Here is a 25,684-nt window from a genome sequence, read left to right as displayed (position 1 = left end):
TTGCTGATTATTGCCATGACAATGCAAAGAAAATTAAAAACGAACCTCAAAGAATACCACATCATTTCAACCTACTACAGGAAATATTTTCACTGAACTAATCATTGTCCTTTGAGTTTGGTAGTAATGATCAGTTGCTATTTTATGACATCTATTTCCATATTGATAATGTCAATTTGTTTACCAGATTTGTGCTCAGACTAGTGTAATTTTTTAAAACTGACCACCAGCAACTAGTGCCATCCAATGTCCTTGAAAGCATTAGTCAAAATATGAACATTCAACCTTCATTATTGATGGAGCCACTGGAGAAAAAGACATTTAGAAATGATTAAGAGTATATTGATTATCAGATGTTAAGATATTAAAGGGACTAAATGTCCTCAATTTGTTGTTTAGAATCTTGGGACATCAATAGAATCATTAGCACTAAATCAGCTGATGCATTATTCATTTGATTACCTAAGATGTTATTATAGGCTGTTCAGACAACTGGAACATGCTTTCAGCCTTTACCCATTACTTAAATATAAGCAGTTTGAGATTTTGTAACCATCTCTTATGTTTTATCTTAACATTTACCTTGAGTAAATTTGTCTGTTCTTATAAATTTATTTTAATGGATTTCAAATCTAGATCACTCTCCTAAACACAATTTTCAATAACTTGCTGTGTATCTTTATACTATTTTTTATTATACCTTTGAGATTTAACTGAGATGCTATCCCAAATCCTGTTAAACATCTTTTGTTTCCTAAATTGATGTTTCTATCAGTTAACTAATTTAAAATATTGGTAGTGGCTTTCTTTTTTCCCTCATCCTATTTGCCTATTACTGAGTTCTCTTTTAAAATTACAGGATCAGTCCTATTCTTACATTGCTAGCAAACCCTTAGTAGCTCATCACCCCAAGCTCCTAAGTTTGACATCAAGGCCTTCTCCCCACTCGTTTTCCTGCTTCCACACATGCCCGCTTCCAAACTACTCTCTTCACACACACAAGAGGTACAAGTTAAAAGTGTAAATCAGAGCATGTCCCAACACTGCTTATGCTAACAGTGTATAATCTTTCCATTGCTGCTAGAATACAATCCAACTTCTGTTCCTCGGGGCTGTGCATGGTCTGGTCTGACTACTTGCCCGTCTTTCCAGACTCTTTGTGCCACTCTATCCCTTGCTATGTTCTGGAAACACTGTTCTTGATAATTACAAGTATACAATGTATGAAGTACCAACTGGGATATGGCAGAGAAAACTGTGTGCCGGGCCAACTTAAAAAAGGGAAAAGAGATAATTATATGGAGAATAATTACTATAATTCATACCATATTACCACTAATAAGGAAAACCAAAGAAGGCTATCACTAGTACATACCTACTTAGTGTCATTAGTATATATCTATTTTATCACAAAAGTCTGAGAACGTTTGATTTGTGATTGACATAATTCATGTGTTTATGTCAATGTATAGATGTAAATGTACAACTTTACACATTAATACACTCAAACTGAAAACATTACAATTATGTAAATTTGTTTCTATAGTCTGAGTTGTGTTTCTCAAAAAAATACTTCACAAATTATAGCAGACTTTAAAACTGTGAGTTTGTTTCAATATTGAAATGGTTACCTTACTCAAGTCATTTTTGGCATATTTTTCTTAATATTATGTATTGGTCTGGTTCATCATCATCATCACCGGAAATCTAATCACATACATTCATTGGCATCTATGCTTTATGTGGGAGACTGGAAGATGAGCAAGGAAGGTTTAGCTGCTACATGAACACCGATAGCTGTCTTCTCTTTTATATTCCTACTGGTCCCTTAACTGAATTCTCTTATATCCTTTTCTTTCACAAATGGGAAGACTCTTATGAGTTGAAATACAAAATCAAGAGATAATAGGTCCCAGAGGAGCTGTATTAAAATGCAAGACTGAAGAAAATCTTTACGTAGGATATAAATTGACCCTCCCTTTAAAAGATTTTTTGTGTTTTGTCTTTGCTTGTTTTATTAACTGTCAGTTGTTACAGGTTAATCTATGTGTCAAATGAATTGAGAGTTCACTATTTATATGTGGGTTACACTCTTATTAAAGGTCTGGTTAGCTGTGCGTTTATGTGTTAAAGAAGGTCACATAGAACAATATCCACATGTCCACAGATCCACAAGTTATGTCATAGCATAATATTTTAGAAATTTCAAAATTAACTGAGTCACTTTAAGGAGTATATCAGTGACCAAAATTTACTAAAGTTTGTAAGACGACTTAACAGACAGTTGTTTGTGTTATTCATGGGAAAATTTATATTATTTTGCCAAAACGGAATTATGAATTTGTCCATGGGGAATTGTTTTAATTTGAAAGAAGTTTTCATCTAAATTTATATTTTTAAAGAGTGTGCTTTAAGAGGATATGTAATTATTACCTTAATTTTTCTAGGATCAACTCCGCTAACTTTCAAAATTCTCTACTTTACCTGTTCATTAATTTCATAATTGGAATACTGAAAATTTCAGAAAGAGCTGTTTTTACACTCTGTTGAGTATTTGTGGATGATTTAGAGACAGGGGATTAAATCTGCATGAAATCATCACGTTTCCCTAGATGTCACCATGAAATTACTACTTTCCCCTGCAAATTTCCATGAAATTACAAAAATTATTGCATATTTGTCTCTGGATATCTTGCTTGAAAATATAAATGACACTGAGTTAACCTTTCTTTTAAGTTCAGTTCTTGGTATAGCTAATTATGCATGAATTTGTTAATTAAGCAATAGGAGAAAATGTATATATTTTATATAGGAAAACAAATTTTAAAGTTGAGTCATATGAAATTCCTAAATTCAGTGATCAAAGAGCCTTAATGTCTATTTCCAGTGAGTGACAGCCTGTGGCACAGGCAAGTTGCCTATTTTTGCCAGTTTCACAATAGTATTTGCTGTCACCAAATATTTCATGTATTATGAATTTGATCAAGATTGACTAAACTGGTAAATTGTAATAAAATACACTTTTGTCTATGGAAATAGCCTTTTGAGTATGATATAAAATATATACTTTGATCTCACACACACATACACACACAACTGCGTCTTAAGTACCATACTTCCAACAATTTTAAAGTTGCTGCAAAAGACCTTTAAGTATACTTTTTCCCTCATTATGTTAGGATTATATACCACACACGTTTAATGTACTGTTTGGATATGTGACTTACACAGTCCCTTTCTACAATACAGTGGTTTCTTGCTCCATTAACACAAGGCTTGATATATAATTTGCCTGGGGCAATGTAATGTGAGTAAAGGAGCTTTGTAGCACTTGGAAACAAATGTTTTCTGAGCCATTGTATGATTTTGTTATGGTGTCTGTTCTTTCTGCCATAAAACTTGTAAGCCTCTAGTTGGGGGTTGCTTCTTTATTCCCAACTACCTCAGTCCTGAAATAGAAACAAAGGAACTTGAGTTGCAGGCAATCCATAATGAATATGTGATATAAATGAAGAAATAAACCTTTATTCTTTTAAGGTAAATCCACTGAGAATATGGATTTGTTACTGCAGCGAAACTCACACCAAGTTCACTGATACACTGAGGAAATCAACTTTTGAATAATTTCAACTTGTTGAAATAGGTGGAAGACCATTTATTGGTCTATTTTCTTACTTTCTGAATCAAAATAAAAAAACAAAGATTATGCTATTTATGCTATGTATTTCTAATTATCAGACATTTGCTCTTGACATGCAATAACAAAGCATAATCAAATTAACCTGATCAAATGTAACATTGAATCAATAATAATATGCTTTTAACATATTTATTTATTCTTTTAAATTTTAGCTTTTTATTCATGGTTAACCCTGTAAAGAGTATATCCTCTTATTATAGTGTGTTTTCTCACAGAAGAAAATAACATAGACCTAATACCAACTCTTCTGTCTTAAAACACCTAGTTTTTAAATGATTTATCTCATAAATTATTCAATAAGTATTAACAAATATTAATATTTGAGTATTAACACTAGGCCAGGAAGTGCTTCAAACATGTTTACCTATATTGTCTCAATTTTATCCTAAAATGTGTAGTATTTTTTACAATTTAGTAGCATAAAGGACTGGCAGGGTGGGAGCTGGTGCAGGTAGCTTGCTCACTCAGAATGAGGATTTAAGCCCAGTCAGTCTGACCTGTAGGTTCTGGGAATATGGCAGTAAACAAGATGGTAAAGAGCCTAATGTAATGGAGCTATGGTAAGTAATCAAATAACTATCAGTCTCAGCATAAATACTCTAAAGAACAAAGGAGAAGTGAGAATGAAGACTGGGAAGGATTAACAAGTGTGGAAAGAGGAGAACCAGGTAAGGGTAATTCCTAGAAACCAATGAAAACAAGAGGTTTTTTTTTTTTTTTTTAAATGAAGTGTATTGAAGCCATATGCTAAAGAATATTGAATAATATGAGAATAGCCTTTGAGTTTGGCAACATGGGAAACTTTATTGAGGTGGAAAAGGGTGGTTTCAGTGAATTTGTGCATAAAACTCACATAAAAATCACAGGATATATGTATTATATCCTGATAGAAACATATTAAGGAAAGATTGAGGACTTTTTATTATTATACTTTAAGTTCTGGGATACATGTACAGAATGTGCAGATTTGTTACATAGGTAGACACATGCCTTGGGGGTTTGCTGCACCCATCACCCTGTCATCGACATTAGGTATTTCTCCTAATGCTATCCCTCCTCAGTCCCCCATTCCCTGACAGGTTCCATTACATGATGTTCCCTTCTCTGTGTCCATGTGTTCTCATTGTTCAACTCCCACTTATAAGTGAGAACATGCAGTGTTTGGTTTTCTGTTCCTATGTCGGTTTGCTGAGAATGATTGTTTCCAGTTTCATCCATGTCCCTGCAAAGGAAATGAACTCATCTTTCTTATGGCTGCATAGTATTCCAATTATGTAATGTAGTGCCACGTTTTCTTTATCCAGTCTATCACTGACAGCTATTTGGGCTGGCTGCTAGTCTTCACTATTGTGAACAGGCCTGCAATGAATACATGTGCACAAGTGTCTTTATAGTTGAATGATGTATAATCATTTGGGTGTATATCCAGTAATGGGAATGCTGGGTCAAAGGGTACTTCTGGTTCTAGATCCGTGTGGAATCACCACACTGTCTTCCACAATGGTTGAACTAATTTACACTCCCACTGTCAGTGTAAAAGCCTTCCTATTTCTCCACATCCTCTCCAGCATGTTGTTTACTGACTTTTTAAATGATCACCATTCTAACTGGCCTGAAATGGTATCTCATTGTGGTTTTGATATGCAATTCTCTAATGACTAGTGATGATGAGCTTTTTCTCATGTTTGTTGGCCACATAAATGCCTCCTTTTGAGAACTGTCTGTTCATATCCTTTGCCCACTTTTTGATGGGGTTGCTTTTTTCTTGTAAATTTAAGTTCCTTGAAGATTCTGGATATTACTTAGCCCTTTGCCAAATGGATAGATTACAAAAATTTTCTCCCATTCTGTAGGTTGCCTGTTCACTCTGCCAATAGTTTCTTTTGCTATGCAGAAGACCTTTAGTGTAATTAGATCTCATTTGTCAATTTTGGCTTGTGTTGCCGTCGCTTTTGATGTTTTAGTCATGAAGTCTTTGCCCATGCCTATATCCTGAATGGTATTCCCTAGGTTTTCTTCTAGGATTTTTGTGGTTTTAGGTCTTACGTTTAGATCTTTAATCCATCCTGAGTTAATTTTTGTATAAGGTGTAAAGAAGGGATCCAGTTTCAGTTTTCTGGATTTTTAGGAGTTTTTACCTGCAGAAATTTCACTATGTTCTCACAGTGAGAAGCTGAGAAAAATCCTCTGATAACTTTGGCAGGGAGATGGGAAAAAACATCATTTTGAGATATTCTAGAGCATTCTGTTCTTAATAAAACTTTGCCTCAGAAGAACACATTTTACCAGACCCTCAACTATTGGGATTTCATCGGATCGTAACTAAGAAGGAAAGGATATTTTAATTTCAGCCAGTTCTAGCCTTCCATGTGGGCAAGGGTAAACAACCAACTCCAGCCCACTGTAGCCTTCCAGGCAAGGGAAGGAAAATACCCAACTCCATTCCACTCCAGTCATCATGTCCTACCTAAATGAGGGGAGAGGGAGGCACAAAAGCAATTACAAAGTTCACAGTCCAGAGGAAGACTGTGACCTAATCACAGCACTATAGAACAATTCTGCCCCCAACTCAAGCTTTCTCTTACATTATAAAGGCCTGTTTACCAAAGTTCTAGTTACCCAGCACATTATGTCCTGCTCTCAGGAAAACCTTACAAGGTATACCAAAAGGTCAAACAGAACAACACACACATGTGCACGTGTGTGTGTGCGTGCACAGACACACATACAGACTGAAGAGACAGAGCAAGTGTCAGGACCAGAGTCAGATATGGCAGGGATGTTGAAATTATCAGACAAGGAATATAAAACAACAATAATTAATATGTAAAGAGCTCTAACACATAAAGTAAACAACATGCTCAAATAGATGGACAACATAAGTGGAGATATGAAAATTCTAAGAAAAAATCCAAAGGAATTACTAGAGATAAAAACGTTATAATAGAATTGAAGTGATGGGTGTTTTGGTAGACTGGACACAGCAAACAAATAATCTCTGATATACTGGATTCCTTTGAGTATATACCCAGCATGTGGGATTGCTGGATCATATGATAGCTCTGTTTTTAGTTTTCTGAGAAACTTCCAAAAGTGGAATGCAAAGAGAAAGTAAAAAAATTTCAAAAAACGTGGAACAACTACAAAAGAAGTAATACACATGTAAGGGAAATATGAGAAAGAATAAAAAGAGAAAGGAAGGATAAGAATAACCCAGGAAGCAACTGAGGTAGTAATGACTGAAAATTAGCCCAAATTAATATTAGATACCAAACCACAGACCCAGAAGCCTCAGAGAATACCAAGCAGGAATAAGTGCCAAAAACTTATACTTATGCATCTCGTATCCAAAATTGAGGAAAATCAAAGGAAAAAAACTTGAAAAAAACCTAACAGAAGTGGAAACACCTTATCTTTAGAAGAGCAAAGATTAGAATTACACACCACTTTTTCTTAGAAAGTATGTAAACAAGAAAAGGGTGGAATGAAACATTTAAAGTGTGAGACTAAAAATCCACTGACTTAGAATTATGTATCTGAAGAAATTACTCTTCAAGAGTGAAGAAGAAATAAAGACTTTCTCAGATGAACAAAAATTTAGGCAGTTTGTTGCCAGATAAACCTTGCAACATATGTTAAGGACATGTTTTAAAAAGAAAGAAAATAATATACATCAGAAACTTGGACATATGTAAAGAAAGGAAAAGTATTGGAGAAGAAATGAGTGATGAAAATTAAAACTTTTACTTACTCTTAATTGATGTAACAGGTAATGTATTGTTCAATATTATAATAGCAACAACATTTTCAATGACATGTATTTTACTTTTACATAAGCTTATAAAATTGTATTTGGTTATATTTATAGGCTTGTGAAGAAGTGAAATAAGTGAAGGAAATACAAGAGATAGGAAAGATAAATTAGGAGTATTTTGTTACTATCATGTGCTTACACTGAGCATGGAGCAGTATACTGTTATTTGAAAGTCGTCTTGATATAGTTCTAAATGTATATTACAAACTCAAGGGGAACCACTAAATAATGATAAAGGAATATCACTGAATATGTGGAATTCAGCAAAAGCAGTGGTAAGAGATAAATTTATAGCACCGAATGCATTTATTGGAAATGAAAAACTAAACTAAAAATCAAGGTTTTTACCTTACAAAACTAGATAAACAGGAAATTAAATCAAAGAACAAAAGAAAAAATAATAAAACTTAGAGGTAAAAATCAATAGAATCGAATACAGAAAATCAATAGAGAAAGACAAAGCCAAAAATTCACTAAAATCAATAAGCCTTTAGCGAGGCTAAGAAGAAAAGAGCAAACACAAATTCCTAATATGAGAATGAAAGTGGGAGCATCACTGCTGATCCTATGGACACTGAAAATATAATAAAAAATAAAGAACTCTGTTGATAAATTTGATTACCTGGATGAAATAGATTAATCCTCAAAAATGACTTGCCAGAACTCAAACAAGAAGAAACAAGTTAAATAGGCCTGTCTTTTAAAAATTTTAATAATTACTAGCCTTTAAAATAAAACACACAGAACCATACGAATTTACTGGTGAATGGTACTGAAGATTGAAGAAAGAAGTGATAGCAATTCCTTTTAGGCAGAAGCAGAAATAGTATTTTCTAAATCATTCTGAGTCCAACATTATCCTAATAGAAACCTGACAAAGACATTACAAAAAAAAAAAAAAAAAAAGAAAAAAAAAACACCCACCAATATCTCTCTTGAAGATCAGTGTGATATCCTTAACAAAACATTAGCAAGTCATACCCAACAATGTATAAAAAATAAGAATTATACTCCACAACCAAATAGGGTGTATCCCAGGGATCCTAACTGGTTCAACATTTTAAAAACAGTTTATTTCACCGAGCATATCAACAGGCTAAAAAGGAAAAAAAAAAAAGATATCATAGCTGTACAAAAAATGACAAAATCAAGTAACTCTTCATGATAAAAACTCTGTTTTAGGAAGACAAGATAATTTGCTCAACTTGCAAAAGAACATCTAACAAAAACCCTAAAGCCAACAGCAAACTTGATGAGAAACTCCAAGCTTTAGGAAAAAGGAAAGGATACCCCTTCTCACCACTTATCCCCACATCATACTGGATGTGCTAGTTATTGCAAGAAGACAAGTAAAGGGAATAAAGGGTATATAAATTTGTAAGAGAAATAAAACTGTCTTGGTTGACAGATAACAAGATTACCTATGTAGAAAACCTGAAATAGTGGACAAAAGAATCCTAGAACTAATAAACAAATATAGCAGGGTTGCAGGATATAAGATTTATATACAAAATCGATTGTTTTCTATATCCCAGCAATAAACAAGCGGAATGTGAAACAACACAATCCCTTTTACATTAGAATCCTGGAAAACAAAATACACAGACATAAATCTAACAAGATATGTACAGGATTTATATATAAGTTTAATTATAAAACTCTGATGAACAAAATCTGAGAAAAAGTAAATAATGGAGAGATATTCCATGTTCATGAAGAGGAACACTCTATATTGTTAAGATGTAATTTCTTCCCATGTTGATCTACAGATATAATAAAATTCCATTTAAAATAATAGAAAGTTATTTTGTAAATATTGACAGTGATTTTAAACCTTTATTAAGGAACAAAAGACAGAATATCTAAGGCAATATTGAAGGGAAAGAATAAAGTTGGAGGACTGACATTACTTGACTTTAAGTCTTAATACATTTGCTGTAAACAAGACAGTGTGTCATTGGCAACAGAACAGACAAATTAATGGAACAGAATGAAGAGTTCAGAGATAGCCATAATAAAAACAGTCAATCAATCTTTGACATAGGGACAAAAATCAATATGCTGGAGCAAAAAATGTCTTTTCATCAAATAGTGTTGGAAGAAGTGGACATCCAAAAGCAACAAGAAAAAATAAGTCTAGACACAAAACTTCTACCCTTCACAAAATTAACTCAAACTGGATTACATACCTAAGTGAAGAATGAAAAACTATAAAAATCCTAGAAGATAACACAGGAGAAAACCTAGGTGACTTTGCATATGGCAACAACATTTTAGATAAAACAATGGCACGATCATAAAAATATTGATAAGCTGGACTTTATTAAAATTAAATACTTCTGTTCTGCAAAATAAAATGTCAAGAGAAGAATACGAACCCCAGACTGGGAAAATATAGTCATAGAAGATACATCTAAAAAAATTTGTTATCTAAAATATACAAAGAACTTTTAAAACTCAACAAGAAGGCAAACAACCTATATGAAAAATGAGCTAAAGAACTCATCATACAACTTATCAATAAAGATATACAGATTAAATAAGTATATGAAGAGATATTCTTTCATCTTGGTATAAAGCAAAAATAGTACATTCACCACCTCTGCTTGATGTGTACCTGCATGAGATTAATGTGGACATATCTCAGGAGTAGAATGAATATTCCCAGAAGTTGGGACTGTCAAGCCCTGAAGTGAGCCCTTGTGCTTCACAGCTGTGGATTTTATTCCTCACCAAAATTTTCACATTTTCTGTTTAGATACTTTTTTCTCCCATTTAAAAACTTATAATGCCTTTCTTATTAATTCCTATTATCCCCAAGCCTTTCTCCTGTGCCCTGCAGAACTTCTCTTCCAATTGAGAGCAATTTACAAAGTTCTTTAAGTTAACATGAACAGTTCCTTCCATTCTTTGATTGAATCCAAGATCTTCTGGAATCACTATTTTCCTGGCAGACCTCTTAAGTAGTCACTTTTTATATTTTCATACAACATGCGTCCCAAAGGTCAGAAGTGATCATTTTTTTCAAAAATTAAAAATAACTATTTGAAAGGTCAGTGAAAATAATAAAATGTTAATACTGATGTGTTTTCTAGATATGTAAAATCGATGTGTTTACCAGACATATAAACTCCCTACAGATGCCTAATTTCTTTCATTAAAAATATATTATTTTTTCTTGAGCAAAGTACTTGGTTAGTCCTGCTTTAGATGTAGCAAATTATTTAATCAACATTCTACTTACAGTGATTATCTACGCCTATGCATACACTTACCCCAGAACTTACAGGCTTAATACAACACACATTTACTGTCTCACAGATTCTGTGGACTATAAATCTGGGCATTGTTTAGCTGAGTCCTTTACCTAAGAGTCTCTCACAAAGACGTAATCAATGTATCAGTTAGGTCTCCAGCCTCATCTGAAAATTTGACTGGGGAATAATCCACTTCTAAGCTCTTGTTGGCAGGATTCAGTTCCCGCTGGGCTGTAAACAGAGGACCTGATTTCCTTGCTGCTGGTTGGTCAGAGGCCACCCTGAGTGGTTCTCACTTCTTTGTTTCACCGAGTCTCAAAGAGAGCAAGAGAGCAAACTAACAAGACCAAAGTCAGTCTTTTGAAATCTAACTACAGAAGTGACATCCTATTAGTTTTCTGTATTCTACTTGTTAGAAATCAGTCAATACATTCAGCCTACACTCAAAATAAGCGGATGTCAAGAAGGGATGAATATCATCAAGTGGGGATTTGAAATCTGCGTGCCACAAACAGTCCAGAAAAAAAGCTCGTACTGAAAGTTTTCCTTTATATGCCTCATACTTTTCGCCTCCAGGCCTCTGCCTGCATGTTTCCTGTGCTGGAAATATGCTTCAACAGCTGCCTCCTCATTCTCTTATCAGCACATTTCCTCATCTTTAAAATATAGATCGGGTTTGATGGATAATTTTGTGTGTCAATTTGACTGTGCCATAGGATGCTTCAATTACACATTATTTCTGGGTATGTCTATGAAAATATTCTGAATGAAATTAGCATTTGAATCAGTGGAAATCATCCAATCCATGGAAAGCCTGAATAGAACAAGGAGGAGGATGAACGAAAACTTCACCCAGTTTGCTTCCAGCCTTGAGCTGGAACTTCAGTCCTCTCCTGCCCTTGGACTGGAATTTACATCAGATTCCCTAGTTCTCAGACTTTCAAGACGTAAAGTAGAATTATACCACTGGCTTATCTGGGTCTCCAGTTCATGGATGGCAAATTATGCGATTCCTCAATAATCATGTGAGCCATTTTATAATGTATCCTATCGGTTCTTGTTTCTCTGAAGAATCATAATACATTATTAGTCACCAGGGTCCTTTCTCTGGTAATGCTATCTTTAATTTTTATGTAAAACTTTATCACCAAATAAAAGGTAAAAGTTATTTTTGAATATATGTTTTCTAATAATAGAAGGCTGAAACTTGAAGAGACCAAAGATAATATCTAGCTTCTTTTTATAGGCATTAACTAGGTAAATTTACTTTCCTAGTGCTGTATGATTTTTCAGACAAAAAAAACAGTTTCTTGGTCCTGAGATTCTGACAATCTTACTGCTTCTGTAAAACAGGGTGAGATGCTATTTGTTGTTAGTAAAATTATCAAAGGACTGTTTGACTTCATAGTAATGGGTTTATTTTTCTCTGAATGGTAGCCATACCTGAATATGTGCTAATGAATGTATCAACTTGAAGTTACATGTTGTTTTACTATGGAGGCAGGTATATAAACAAATCCTTTCCCCCAATGATGATCCAGAATAACTTGTGAAGGTAGAAAGAATTTTAATAAATTTTCCGGATTTGCCTTACAGGATGTGAAACAGTTGGCAAGTTGTATCAGTGACTGACTCATTAAAACACTTCAATATTCAGTCTAAGAAGAGGTGTGGCTCAATGCCCATCACATGTAACAAGAAAAACCTCCTTTAAAAAAATGAAAAAGTACTGTGAGAAGTCTTTCTTGTGAATGGAAATGCACCTGTTGGATTTTTCTCTCCCTCATCACATTAGCTTGTATACACGTGGGAAGTGAAAGGTTTGCATTTTCTTTACAATAGTTCTTGCTATGATGTTTGACGGACTTTTTGCCACTCAACAAATTCATCAAGAACAGGCCAAACACCACCTTCATCACAGTTACTAAGATCGACATGGACTGTGTTCTGTTGAATTCTAAAACATTGTACCACTGATCTCTGTTCATAACATGATACTTTGATTGCTCCAGGTACTGGTAAAATACTGAAAACAGTGGCCGTGACCTCCCAAGCAGAAGAGTTAACATAGATTTAGCAGTATCAAGATCAAGCTTCTCTGATCTTTATCCCTTGCAAAATCAAAAGCGTATCTGTAGATATTCTTAAATGATGAAATGTCATTCAACTGTGAGGACAAAAAGTCAAATATGTTTTGTAACTTTTCTGTGCAGTCACGCTGTAATGAAGTCATTCCCTTTACTCTTCCTTGGTAAAGCATCCCATGCTTTCAAGCCTCCAATTTCCATGCTAAAACTAACATAAGGTTAGTTTGAATTAAAACCAAATGAGGTTCATTTCAATTCAGTGTATATTGGCCTTATTCACTAAATGTTGGTTAATTTGAAATACTCCTGAAGCCTTTAAGCTCCACACTGTTTTAGACCTTATAAATTCATACATACATGTTCACACACTCAAACGCACACATACAGGGCACTTAGATATTCAGAAAATAACTGAAGACAATGAACTAAGTCTTTTATAACTCATTAGTAACTGATACAGAAAAGGTACCACTGAATGAGAGTATACACAGCTACCAGAGCTTGAAAGTCCAAGTTACATCTCTACATGGTGCACAAGGTACTGGAGTCTGCATCTACAAATAAAATGGCAAATGTTAGTGTTTCCCCTGAACTTATAATGTTGAAGTCATAGAGGAACATAATTTCCTGCATGATTGCAGGCCATTTACCAGAAGAACAAGGATTTTAGCATGACATTTTCTCTCTCATTTGAACACTAATTCATAATTTGATCACAATGATGTCATGTAAACATATTCACCACACACACACAAAATGTTTCCATTCTTTTCTTGACTTGCCACACTGGCCAATTACTATGACATTGACCGACAGTTGACAACTGACCTTTGTAGGACAAATAACTAATGCATGCGAGGTGTAAAATCTAAGTGACAGGTTGATAGGTGTAGTCATACACCATGGCACACATATACCTATGTAACAAATGTGCACATTCTGCACATCTGCACATGTATCCTGGAATGTAAAGCAAAAAAATTAAAAATAAAATTCTAACATCCAAAAAAGAAAAATGACTTTGAATACTTCCAATCAGATTAATTTTTGAACTGCCTTCTTGTACCAAATTTCCTTCTCATTGAAATGGAGAGTGTGTTGTACATTGATGCTTATTAATTAAGGTGAGTGGAGGGCACTTAAGTGTCTCCACCACAGAGCATGACTACCATGAAGCACAGCCATGGCCTATTGTGCCAGTTATTGCTGTGACTGTGCTTAATATAGATATGGAACTATTTGATAGAACTATGATGAAAAAATGTCAGGCCTCACGGGAGATGCTAGGCAATGATAATTAGCCAAGTGTTTGTAGCCCATCGGTGCTGGCTGCCTGATTTGTCTGGATGGGCTTGTGCTGGAGGGTTAGCATTAGCCTTTGGCAACATTCCCATTAAATCTCACTTTACAAAGAGTGATGGCATGGAAACCAGTCTCAATTCGTGTGCTTATGAGATGTGGACAGTAAGGAGCTCCTACCATTTTAGGGAATGGTAGGGACAACACTTAAAATTTGTACTCCTGAAAAACAGTCAAATGAGAAGGCACAAACATCTTCAATAATTTTTCTTAAAAAAGTGCCGTTATTAAACTCAGCATGGGAGACAATCTGAACCAGGATCTTCATCAATCAGATTAACTACTTTCCAAGATGAAAACAGACGAGGCACAGTGTGAAGCTGAGCAGATATTTATCAAAAGCCATATTAATAACCACTTTCAGCTTTTTCCTGACAGTTTCATCTGAGGTTCCATGTTTAACATTTGAGTATCATATGTTTTTGTCAGAATGAGGCTGCTGAGAGCATCAATTAATTAATTCTTTTGAAGTACGGTTCAGAAAGGTAATAAAGTAACTGTCCCTAAGGCCAAACCAGTAATGGTAAGCAACATTCTGGAGCTACACAATTTGTTACTTGGTAGAGAAATTAAAAGCAAAATGTCTTCTTGAGCCTACCGAAGAATAAATTCAGATATATTTTGCAAAGTGGCAATATGGTATATAGGTATTTACACATATATAGTCACAAATATATATTTGATATACATAATCGCCTACTTGGCTAAAATATATCTCATTTACATTCTAGTGTATACTTTAGTAGAATAAAAATGGACTCTTTAATTTGCTTTATCTAAATGGTCTGCAAATAGGTCAAAATTAAACCTGAAAAAATAATTAGGAGATTTTTATATTATCAACCACACTTTAGTGTTTGAGAAAATTAATTTGGTGGGTTAAAAAAAGTTCTCAGCTCATGAAAATTAACACTTGAGGTAATGCAACTCAGAGTGTAGAAAAAATTTGTACCTTGTCACAGCCAGATGTGGGTTACATATATTCGGACACCTATTCTGCCATCTCCACTTTATGCAGGGCACATCACACAGCTAGTTAATGTACTTCTCATTTCAATGATGTAATATAAGAAACTGCGGAGCAACCAAATCATAGTCATCTCAGATTCTTTTGTGTACGTAAGGTGTCAAGCCAAGTGGGAAATAAAAATAAGACAGGTATACGCTGATGTAGGCTCATTTTACATGGGATATTTCTGCAGTCTGGAGGCACGTTCCTTATGAATAATTTAGAATGAGCTCTGTTACTTGAAGCTTTATATCATCCATATTTACAGTGATCCAACCTTATTACAAAAATCTGTTTCTTAAATTCCTGGATGAGATGGTCCATTTTGTAAAACTCTTTGATTAATAAACAGATACTAATGCAAAGTGGCATAACTTGGAGTGAGAGCTACCTTTGGAGGTAGATGGCCTGCTGAAGCAACAGCAGTATACTACGCCTTCTCACTCTGATGACCTGTGAGTGACAACTCTCAATTACTGTGTTCCTGCATCAGAGGCTTCGATCATGACTTTCTTGCTATTGTGATGTGGGTTCACATATTTTGTTTCCCCCTTTTATTTTCTTCCATTTCCTATCCCTATTCTAAGAGAGTTTATTTTTTCTTCTAATGGACTGAACACAAAAGATAATGATGTTTTATCAATTCATACTCAGTATTAACACTTCTAGTATAGGAGTATTAGGAGTTTCATGCTGTCATTATCGTTGTCAGCTGGGATTTCAGAGGTTTCTGAACTGATGATATCTTTATGGAAGCCTGGCACTGAGGCCTCAAACCCTGCCCTTTAAAATTCATATGTTAAAATTTTTGCTCCACAGTGTGATATTATTAAGAGGTGGAATGTTTAGGAAGTAGTAAGGTCAAGAGGGCTCTGACCTCATCAACAGAAGTAGTTATCTTGTAAAAGAAGCTTGAGGGAACCCTTTTGCTCCTCTAACATGTGAGGACACACAGTAGGTGCACTAGACATGATCTATCTGGTGCCTTAAGGCTGTACTTTCAGCCTCTAACTGTAAACAATACATTTCTATTGTTTATAAATTACCTAGAGTAAAGCATTTTATTATTGTAATCCAAACAGATAAAGACAGCTGGCATCTGCGTTCTCCATGTATGTTTAAGTGGAGTGACAATAATACATTGAGTGAAACAAACAAACAAAAAGGTTGAGGTCAAACATCAGCGACAAGTTATAGGAGTTCATGTCATTGAACAGAATGTTTCAAACCTCAACAGTTTTTTTTGAAATCACTCCTTCAAAATAGATGTGTGTAATGATAAAACATTCCATTATTTTGTACTTTTAAAGTACATTCACATGTGACAACCAATTTTCTTCTTATACCAAACTAAGACAAGACAGTTTTTGAACACACAAAGGAGGAGTTTGTCATAGTGGTGGAGGTGCCTGGGAAAGTGGACTGCCTGGACCATTTGCAAGTGACACAGTTGACCTTATTTTAATTATACAGCTACCACATCTGTAATGACAATATAAGCTTAAAGAATGAGTCACGAAAAGAGATGAGGGTAGAGAAAGGTGAGATTCTTCACCTTCCCCAGGAGGGGGACTTTCAAACACATGAAACTCTAAACAATTAAACTAAGGCATTTTAATTATATGCATAATTGACTCCAGCCAATTTTTCCTTTCCCTACCACCATCCTTCCCCTCTCCCTCTTTGTGATATGTTGTATTAAATTGACATTTTTGAGTTTGTTAAAATACACACACACAAATGTATATGGGTAAATAATATGTATATGCAAATGTTAATTTAGAATTGTTATAAGTCATTCTGCTGCCTTGATTTATGCATGTTAGAGTTCCTTTTAAATTCTTTCTTGTCATTTGCTTCATGCATTTTCTTTAAACTTTATATGTGTTTTATGTTTTTAATTTTACAGATGTTTTAATATTATTTTTATATTAAAGTAGGAAGTATTTATTGTATTAAAGTAGAAACTTTTAAAATGCATTCAGTACTTATATGCTAGGCATTACACCATAATGCATAAACTAGGTTCAATGTGAATTAATTTCTAAACCACACGGACTGACCTATTTACTATTCTAAGTGTAAGGTTGTGTATTGCTTTTGATGGTTTTGATCATCTTCATTATTTTACTGTATTTTTCTGTTCATGTCCAATGCCAGTTTTTCTACTGAAACATTTTTGTACATTACTTAAAAAGAACACTATAAAATTATATTAATATGTATAGTAAACTCTTGCCTTTTAAATATTTACTGATGTAATTCTATGTGCTAGTCATTGTACTTTTTACAAGTATAAGCCAATATAACCTTCTTGATATTCCTATTTGATAGTATTGCAATTTCCATTTTAAGTTGAAGAAATGTAAGAGTGAGGAAAACTTAGTCTGTTGCAAGTCACATGGCCAGTAGCAGATAGGCTAATATTAAAGCTATGTATCTTATTTTAAACCCATGTACTTAACTCCATTTTATGCTTCCTTCCTATCTATGCAGTAATTATTTCCCCCAGGCTTTTACTTTTAAGTTTCTTTCCCCTTAAAAATTGTTTAATATTTATGTAGTGAACCACATCTATATTTTCCTTTAGGGTGTATACTTTTGCTGTTATGCTTAGAGAGTCTTTACCTGTTTCAATATTATATAAATATCATTTAAGTGTTCCTCTAGTTTACTGTTCTAAACTTAAAAAAATTATAGATTCTTTCACAAAGCTTTTGAAAGGCAAAATCTTTCAGTAAAAAATCCACAAATTTCCATATTTAGACAATTTTTACTACAACTTCAGGAAGTTTAAAGAATCTCTGAAACCTGTGCATTGAGGTCAAAAGAGTCATTCTAGTTTTAAAAAATTCATAATTATTTTGAAATGAATTTTATGAGTATAATGCACTGAATCATGTGCTCCCAACATTCATATGCTGAAGTCCTAATATCCATTATCTTAGAACATGACCGCATTTGGAGATAGGACCTTTAAAGAGGTAGTAAAGGTAAAATGAGGTCATTAATGTAGGCCCTAATATGACATGACTAGTGTTCTTACAGGAATAGATTAGGACACAGGCATCCGCAGAGAAAAGACCCTGTGAAGACACGGGGAGAAGATAGTTGGCCATCTACAAGCCCAGGAAAGAGAACTCGGAAGAAATTACCCCTGCTGACATTCTGATCTTGAATGGCTAGTCTCCAGAACCATCAGAAAATACATTACTCATGTTTAAACCACCTAGCCTGTGGTACTTTGCTCTGGAAAAGTAACCCTAGTAAACTAATACCATGAGAATGAGGTCAGAATACAACGTTTGTTAGTTTGCTAGATTTTTAACAAATGAGTTTATCATTTAAACACCATTTATTCAGTAACTTCTTATGTACTTACTGGGAACATCACTTAAATCAGATTCTAAATTCATACTGTGCTCAAGTGTAAGATGTGTGTCTTGATATATAGGCTGTATATGCATGCACACATGCATGCACAGGCTGGCTTCTGATTCCATCTTAATTCATATGGTGAAACCATATGCCTTAACTATTCCTATTTTTAAAAATAAATGACAGTAAAGAAAAACAAATTCTCCCATGCTTCTTATTCTCTTGTTGTTCTTTATTGCTGTTTTTGTGTCCTCTATATGTCAAAGGAACTGTAAAATCACTTTTTTTCATGCTCCAGGAAAATTCAGTATTTATTTGTAGTACAGTGGATTCCATTTATAGCTTCATGTGAAGAGGATCAATATTTTTATAACATTTAATCTTTAAACTTGGTATAATCTATATGGGTCTCTTTGCTATGCCTTGTTTTTTGCTCCTGTTTATAGTTTGCTAGTATTCATCCCATACTGTTGTATATTTCATGATTTATTTCTTCCTAGGTGTTTTATGTTTCTGAGGTTACAAATATAATTTCCTTTACATTTCCTACTAGTTTTTGGCAGTATTAGTAAAGCTCTTGGTGTTGACAAGGATAGGGATGACAAGGACAATGATGACTTACCATCTATTATATTCTCATTATTATATAATTTTGTCATTATCTCCCCCTACTTTCTTTTTCTTATAAACAGTCTTCTTTTTCCTTATTTTTTTCTTCACGATATTTATTTTGGGACTCATATGTCATAGAGTCATAACAGACATTAAGATAGCTGGTCCCAAACAGTTTGGCCTTTAGGGTCATTAAAAAAAAAAAATCAGTTCTAGAATTTATTTTTCTGAGACAAAGTCTCGCTGTTACCAGGCTAAAGTTCAGTGGCACCATGTCAGCTCACTACCACCTCCGCCTCCCGGGTTCAAGCAATTCTCCTGCCTCAGCTTCCGGAGTAGCTGGGACAACAGCCCCGCACCACCTTGCTCAGTTAATTTTTGTATTTTTAAGCACAGATGTGGTTTCACCATGTTGGCCACAATGGTTGTGCTCTCTTGACCTAGTGATCCACCCACCTTGGCCTTCCAAAGTGCTGGGATTCCAGGTGTGAGCCACTGTGCCTGGCCTCAGTTCTGAAATTCAAGATCTTTTCTGTAAGACCCTTTCTTTTTATTTATGTTTTTGTCTCTATCAAGAGCAAGAGATATCTTTGCTTTACACTTTTATAGATGACCTTGAGATATTCCCCTGCTAGATCCTAGAACCCAAACTTTTTTAAGTCAAATAATTTAAAGGATCAGCAATTCTTTTTTTTCTTGGCCTGTGACCCATATGACCTGGGAGATTAATGCATTATCTGTTCATTTTTTTCAATTCATTTTGCTCTTATAGCCATTCTTCCTTCTCTACCACTACCACATACAAATGCACTCACAAATTGTTTTATGTTTTTGAAACTAAAGCTTCCACTTCCAAACACCACTTTTACAATCTATTTTTACCCTATTTAACGAAAAAAGACCTTTGCATCCTTCCTTCTGGGTTTTTTACATGATCTCAAATGAGAGGCATAGTTGGGAAGAAAGACTATGGAGGCAGTGGTATTGGTTACAAGGCAATAAAAAGAAATCAAACAAATTGACTGTATGGATGGGAACGTGGAGAAAGGTCTAAAAATAAATTAGTATTGGGAAGATGAGAGTGAATAGCTTGGAAGTCTTCAAAGTGTGGGTAATTGGAAATACAAAGTTTGCACCCTAAAAAGATTTTTATAGGGCATATTGGGGAGTCGGTCATTTTAGTGTTTCTCCTCATTCTCTAAAAAGCTACACATAGTGCAAAATTTAGCCTTGTAATGTTTGTCATATTTCCTTAATTTTTAAATTTTTACTCCCCTCCCATCATCTTGAAACCTATTTTTAAAAAAATGTTGGAACGGGATTCAAACTACTTTTTCTGTCTCTACAACACTCCTCCAAACTGTAGCCAGAGTTGGATCAATGTATTCTCTCGTCAAATAACCTTGGTATCAATTATTTGCAGAAAAGTATGCTTTTTATCAAGAGGTAAGAGACCCTACACGGATTAGTTTGTTTAATTCTTTCCTTTCTGTAGATATTAACTGCCAGGCTATTCTAGCTTCACAGCTATGAATATGGCAGCTTTTCCCCTCAAGTTGCTCACAGTGTAATGGGGCTGTCAGAAAGGTTAAAAAAGCTACCTTTGCAGTCAAATAAGCCATGGCACCTTGCTTTGAACCTGTGCAGCAAACATGCTCTATCTATACCGGTTTTTCTTCCCAGAACACATATGCTCTTATCTTTGCAAATGCTCTTCTTTGACTGTAATGACTTGCTCTCTTCCAACTACAAAGTATCACATTGTGTTGGTAAATGTTTATCAATTAGGTAATGTTTATCAATTATTGAAACTATACAAGACTTTCAACCGATTTTGTTTAAACACTGTTTAGCCCAGCAATCCTGTTTGTATAGTTAAACTAGGATTTCTCCTCAGATTCCGGTAAGTGCTTACCTTCCACAGTGCCATTCCACACAACCTTTTATCATGACCTAAATGCAGTCTAAAGTGAGATTTCTAATTAGCTTTTCCAGTGTGTTTAAGTTCCAATTTCCACATAGGTTTTGTTTATAAATAAGGAAATAGTGTTCCTTTGAGTGGCAAAGGGCATGTAGAAATATGTTTGCAAGAAAAGGAAACGCAAACACATACTTGGAACTGGTGTATAATTTCAAGAAAGACTGCCAATGAGGTTGTGACCCACTGATAAATGACAGCAGAGCAGATTTGAATTTATTTTTCTTTCCTTTTCCATTATAGTTTGCTTTTTAAATCTCAGTATTATTCTGCCAACATCAATAAAGCCCAATTTACATAAAGATCAGATTATCTTACTTTACCATAACATTTTAAGTCATAAAGTAACTGCACATGCACTCAATCTAAGAATATTTGAATAAACTGAACAAATTTAAATAAAGTGAGCAATAAAGGTTGTAGTCAAAAACCAGACTTGAGAAAGCATACACAACACACAACATATGCAGATAGATGATAGCAAATAACTTTTAATTCTAATTAACAGAATAATTATCTCTATTAGCTTTTTTCTTTTGCTAAGTACATATATAGGTTTTTAAGGCATACTTTGGCTGTCTGACCTACCCCAAAGCTGCCAATAAATGTTTTTGTTCTCAATATTAAAATGGTTCTAATTTAAATTTTTTAGATGTCAATATGCTTATGTATTTTTAAAAAGCCTTATCAATGTGGATGCCATATATAAACACAACAAAATATTGAACAAAGTTATATCGCCCAATTCTTACTCTAGCAAAATCTTTATTGAGAGAGAAGGATCAACATCTTTTGTGAATGATCATTTGGACATTTCAGAAAGATAACTCTTACTCTCTTGTCAAGGAAAAAATGACATCATATGACAAAGGAATGAAAAGAATCAGCATTTAATGAAAATTTGCTATAATAGAAGAATTGTAAAAATGAGTCAGAAACACACTACCACATATCAGTATGGTCAGCAGATCTGGATTTGTGTTATGTGCTGGCTGAGAGACCATAACTAAGTTTCTTAATTTTTAGCTTTTGATTTCTCATCTGTAAAATGGACTTTATACTAGTGTGAAATACTTAGGTCCTAGTATTTCAAAAACCAGCTCTTTTGCTGACTGATTTTAGAACCATTATCTTTGTTACAGTAATGTCATTTGGTGTTGGCAATGAATATTTGTGTTATGAGCAACAGTATATATAGTGCTGTGTATGAATCTAGGGTCTTGTACATAGAAAATGTGACCTTAGGCATATTTAACTTTTGAGAGATTGAATTCCTCAATTGTAAAATGGGTATAAAAACAATGGCCTTTCAGGGTGAGAATTGCTTGGCATAATGACAATCATGTAAGTCTCGAAAATTCGAAAATTCGTGCTTCCTTTCCTTTAAATTATAGGGGCTCATTTAGGTTTGTCACTTAAGCTTGATTCTTTGCCCACAGTGATAGGAATTTACCGAACTGATACTGTTCAGATTTGGAAGACTTGAAGCCATTTATAGAGCAATAGGTTAAGCGACTGCTCAGCTACTACATATCACTTAGAAAGGCCACAGTCGCCAGACAATCACCCTCATGGTGAGCTGACTATTCAGAAACACCAAGAGGGAAGATGTTTTGGTCTTTATACTTTACAATGGGATTTCTCGCGTGAACCTTGTAAATTTCTATGCAGCGAGTATAGCGAACAAATACCGAAGTAAGTAAATGGCCTAAGGTTATAGCCAAGGCATGAACACAGTTTTCCCAGTGCCTTAGAATGTGTTTGAATTCCCATAGCCTGGACTTAAAGAGCTCTTTCTTTGAATGAGAAATTTATTTCTATTAAGGGAAATGAAAATGTGTCGAAGTTCTAATGCTAATAGTACCTGTTTTCACTGTCACCTCTGTGGTCGCCCTTCAGTTACCCCTCCCCATGCTTGAACCCATTGTTATGCCATAAAATATTGAACCTGCATTTTTTTTTGAAAATTCAATAAAGTTATAGCCATTCTTCCTTGGCCTTTGACTTGAGTATATTAGTAAGGCATGACCTTATTAAGGCAGCATGTCTTCAATGTAAGGCAGGATTTCTATCAAAGAGTTCATAAGAACCATTGCGTAGGTATGAGTGCTGATGTTTCCTAAAAAAAAGGGTTGTCTGTAGCTCATTCTTTGATCAGTTTTGATCTAGAATTGAAAACCGGCAGGCAGTTTTGTTGCTTGGTAGTATCTGGCAGACAAATAATTTAGTCCTTTATCATTTTAAATGTTTGCCTTTTATTCTGTTAACAGCAATATTCATAGTAGTACTAGTAGTACTTTTACTAGTATTTTTGTGGGACTCATTTTTAAAAAGTTTAAAATAACTTCATTAGCAGAATAAAACCAAATTATTTCTGCAAAGACATGCTCTAGGTTTTATGTATTTGGGAGGAAGGTCACTTTTTTAAACATCTGTTTATGTAGGGAGGGTCCCTGGGAATGAACGGGGTTGGGGCTGCTTTGGCAGAGCAGGAGTGGTCAGATTAAGTATCATTCTTCTTTCTTTCCTCATGGTGGAAGATATAACCCGACTGCCATGTGGCTTTGTGTGGCCTGAGGCAAGAGTGGCACTGATCAGTCATTTCAAGCTCCACTGGCATTGATGCAATCGAGACAGAACATAATTTTGTGTTTTTTAAACATGTACCATAATTAGATAATTTTATGTTTCTATTTATCATAATCTTGCTAGATTCTGTTAGGCCTCAGGGCACAGTAAATTCTGAAAATGCCAACAATTAAGTGTTTTAAATCACTTAAAAAGCAAAAAACAAAGTCATACTTTTTACTAATAAATGCACAATTAATTTCAATTTAGACTGTTCTTGAAGGAGTATGGCTGGCCAAATTTACAGGAACACATAATTGTGAAAACTTGGGAAAATACTGTGATCCCTACAGCCTGATATACAAATTCAGCAAACACAAGCTGAAATAGGTTAGCCAATTTATGATACCATGACTGGCATCCAAATCTAAGCCTATAATAATGCAATATTTATCAGTTTACTCAGTTATTTTCCCTGAGCTAGAGTATTTAAAGTCAGACATTAAGCTCATCCATACTCCAGAATTCTATGATGGTAAAATCAAGGGGAATCAGAGAAGAATCCAAGTCCTGTAGCATGTTTCATAATTTAGGAATAGCTTCATACTTTAGATTTTAAATTGTTAAAAAATTACTATATTTTGAGCATTTCCATTTCAGGAAACATTTAATATGATGATATATTTTTATCTTATATTTAATTGTATGAAGATACGATAGTCTTATTTAGGACCTATGGCTGCTAATTCAGATGGATTGTAAATGATTGATATTTTGAAGAATTCTGAAGTAAGCATCTTTTTCAATAAATATGTAAGTTTCCAATTATTTCCTTAGCATAGGTTTCTGACATTGAAATTAGGGTAAAAATGTTAGACATTTGTGTTGAATGATAAAATACATTTTTAAATTGCATAACTATTTTCTAGATAGGACAGAATGAGAATTTTTCTTCAAAAGTGTTTGTGTACACAATTAACCAAAACTGGTAATGAAAGTGGGGACATTACTACAGATCTTACAAAAACAAAATAGGTAAGAGAATTATATGAACAATTGCATGCCAATAAATTATATGACTAAAGTGAACAAATTGGTAGAAACACACAAATAACCTATACTGACTCAAGAAAACATAGAAAATCTTTACAGAACTGTAATAAATATAGAAATTGAATTAGTAATCAAAAAAAACTTAACAGAAAAATGTTCAGGACCAGTTTCACCAGTGAATTCCACCAAATATTTTTAAAAATTAACATCACTTTTCAAACTTTTCCAAAAATTAGAAGAGGGAACATCTCCTAATTCATGTAATGAGGAATTACCTTGATGTTAAATCCAATTAAAGACATAATATAAAAAGAAAATTACAGACAAATATTCCTTGTGACTATAGATGCAAACATCCTCAACAAAATACTAGAAACCGAATCCAACAGTGTTTGAATAGGTTATATACCATGGTGAAGTAGAATTTATCCCAGGAATCAGTCAATGTAATATACCAAATTACTAGTATAAAAGGGAAAAAGAAGTTCATAATCTCAATTTATGCAGAAAAGATACTTAAGCCAACACCCCTTCTTGCTAAAACACTCAACAAAATCAGGAATACAAGGAAACCCTTATAAGAAAACATGACAAAGAATATTTATAAAAACCCATAGGTGACATTACACTAGATAGCACAAGACAGCTTTCCCTCTAAGATTAGAAAAAAGACAAAGATATCCAATTTCTCCACTGCTATTCATCATTGTTCTGGAAGTTCAATCAAGAGAAATTAGACAATGAAAATAAAAGGTACCCAAATTGGGGAGGAAAAAGTAAAACTACATATATTTGCAGATGATTTGTGTTCATAGGAAATCCCAAAAACTCCACAGAAAGCTAAGGGCTAATGAATAAATTTAGCAAAG

General features: G+C 34.1%; 1 pseudogene; it reads right to left on the bottom strand.

Annotated features, from left to right (window-relative positions):
• Nucleotides 1-12,619: 12,619 nt before the first annotated feature.
• On the bottom strand, nucleotides 12,620-13,004 carry LOC110568981 (DCN1-like protein 5; annotated as a pseudogene).
• Between the last annotated feature and the right edge of the window lie 12,680 nt (nucleotides 13,005-25,684).

Source organism: Aotus nancymaae, unplaced genomic scaffold (genome assembly GCF_030222135.1).
Source record: "Aotus nancymaae isolate 86718 unplaced genomic scaffold, 86718_ANA_hifiasm-v0.15.2.pri h1tg000025l, whole genome shotgun sequence".
In the NCBI taxonomy this organism is placed as follows: Eukaryota; Metazoa; Chordata; class Mammalia; order Primates; family Aotidae; genus Aotus; species Aotus nancymaae.
This window is presented reverse-complemented; position numbering and strand designations above follow the sequence as displayed.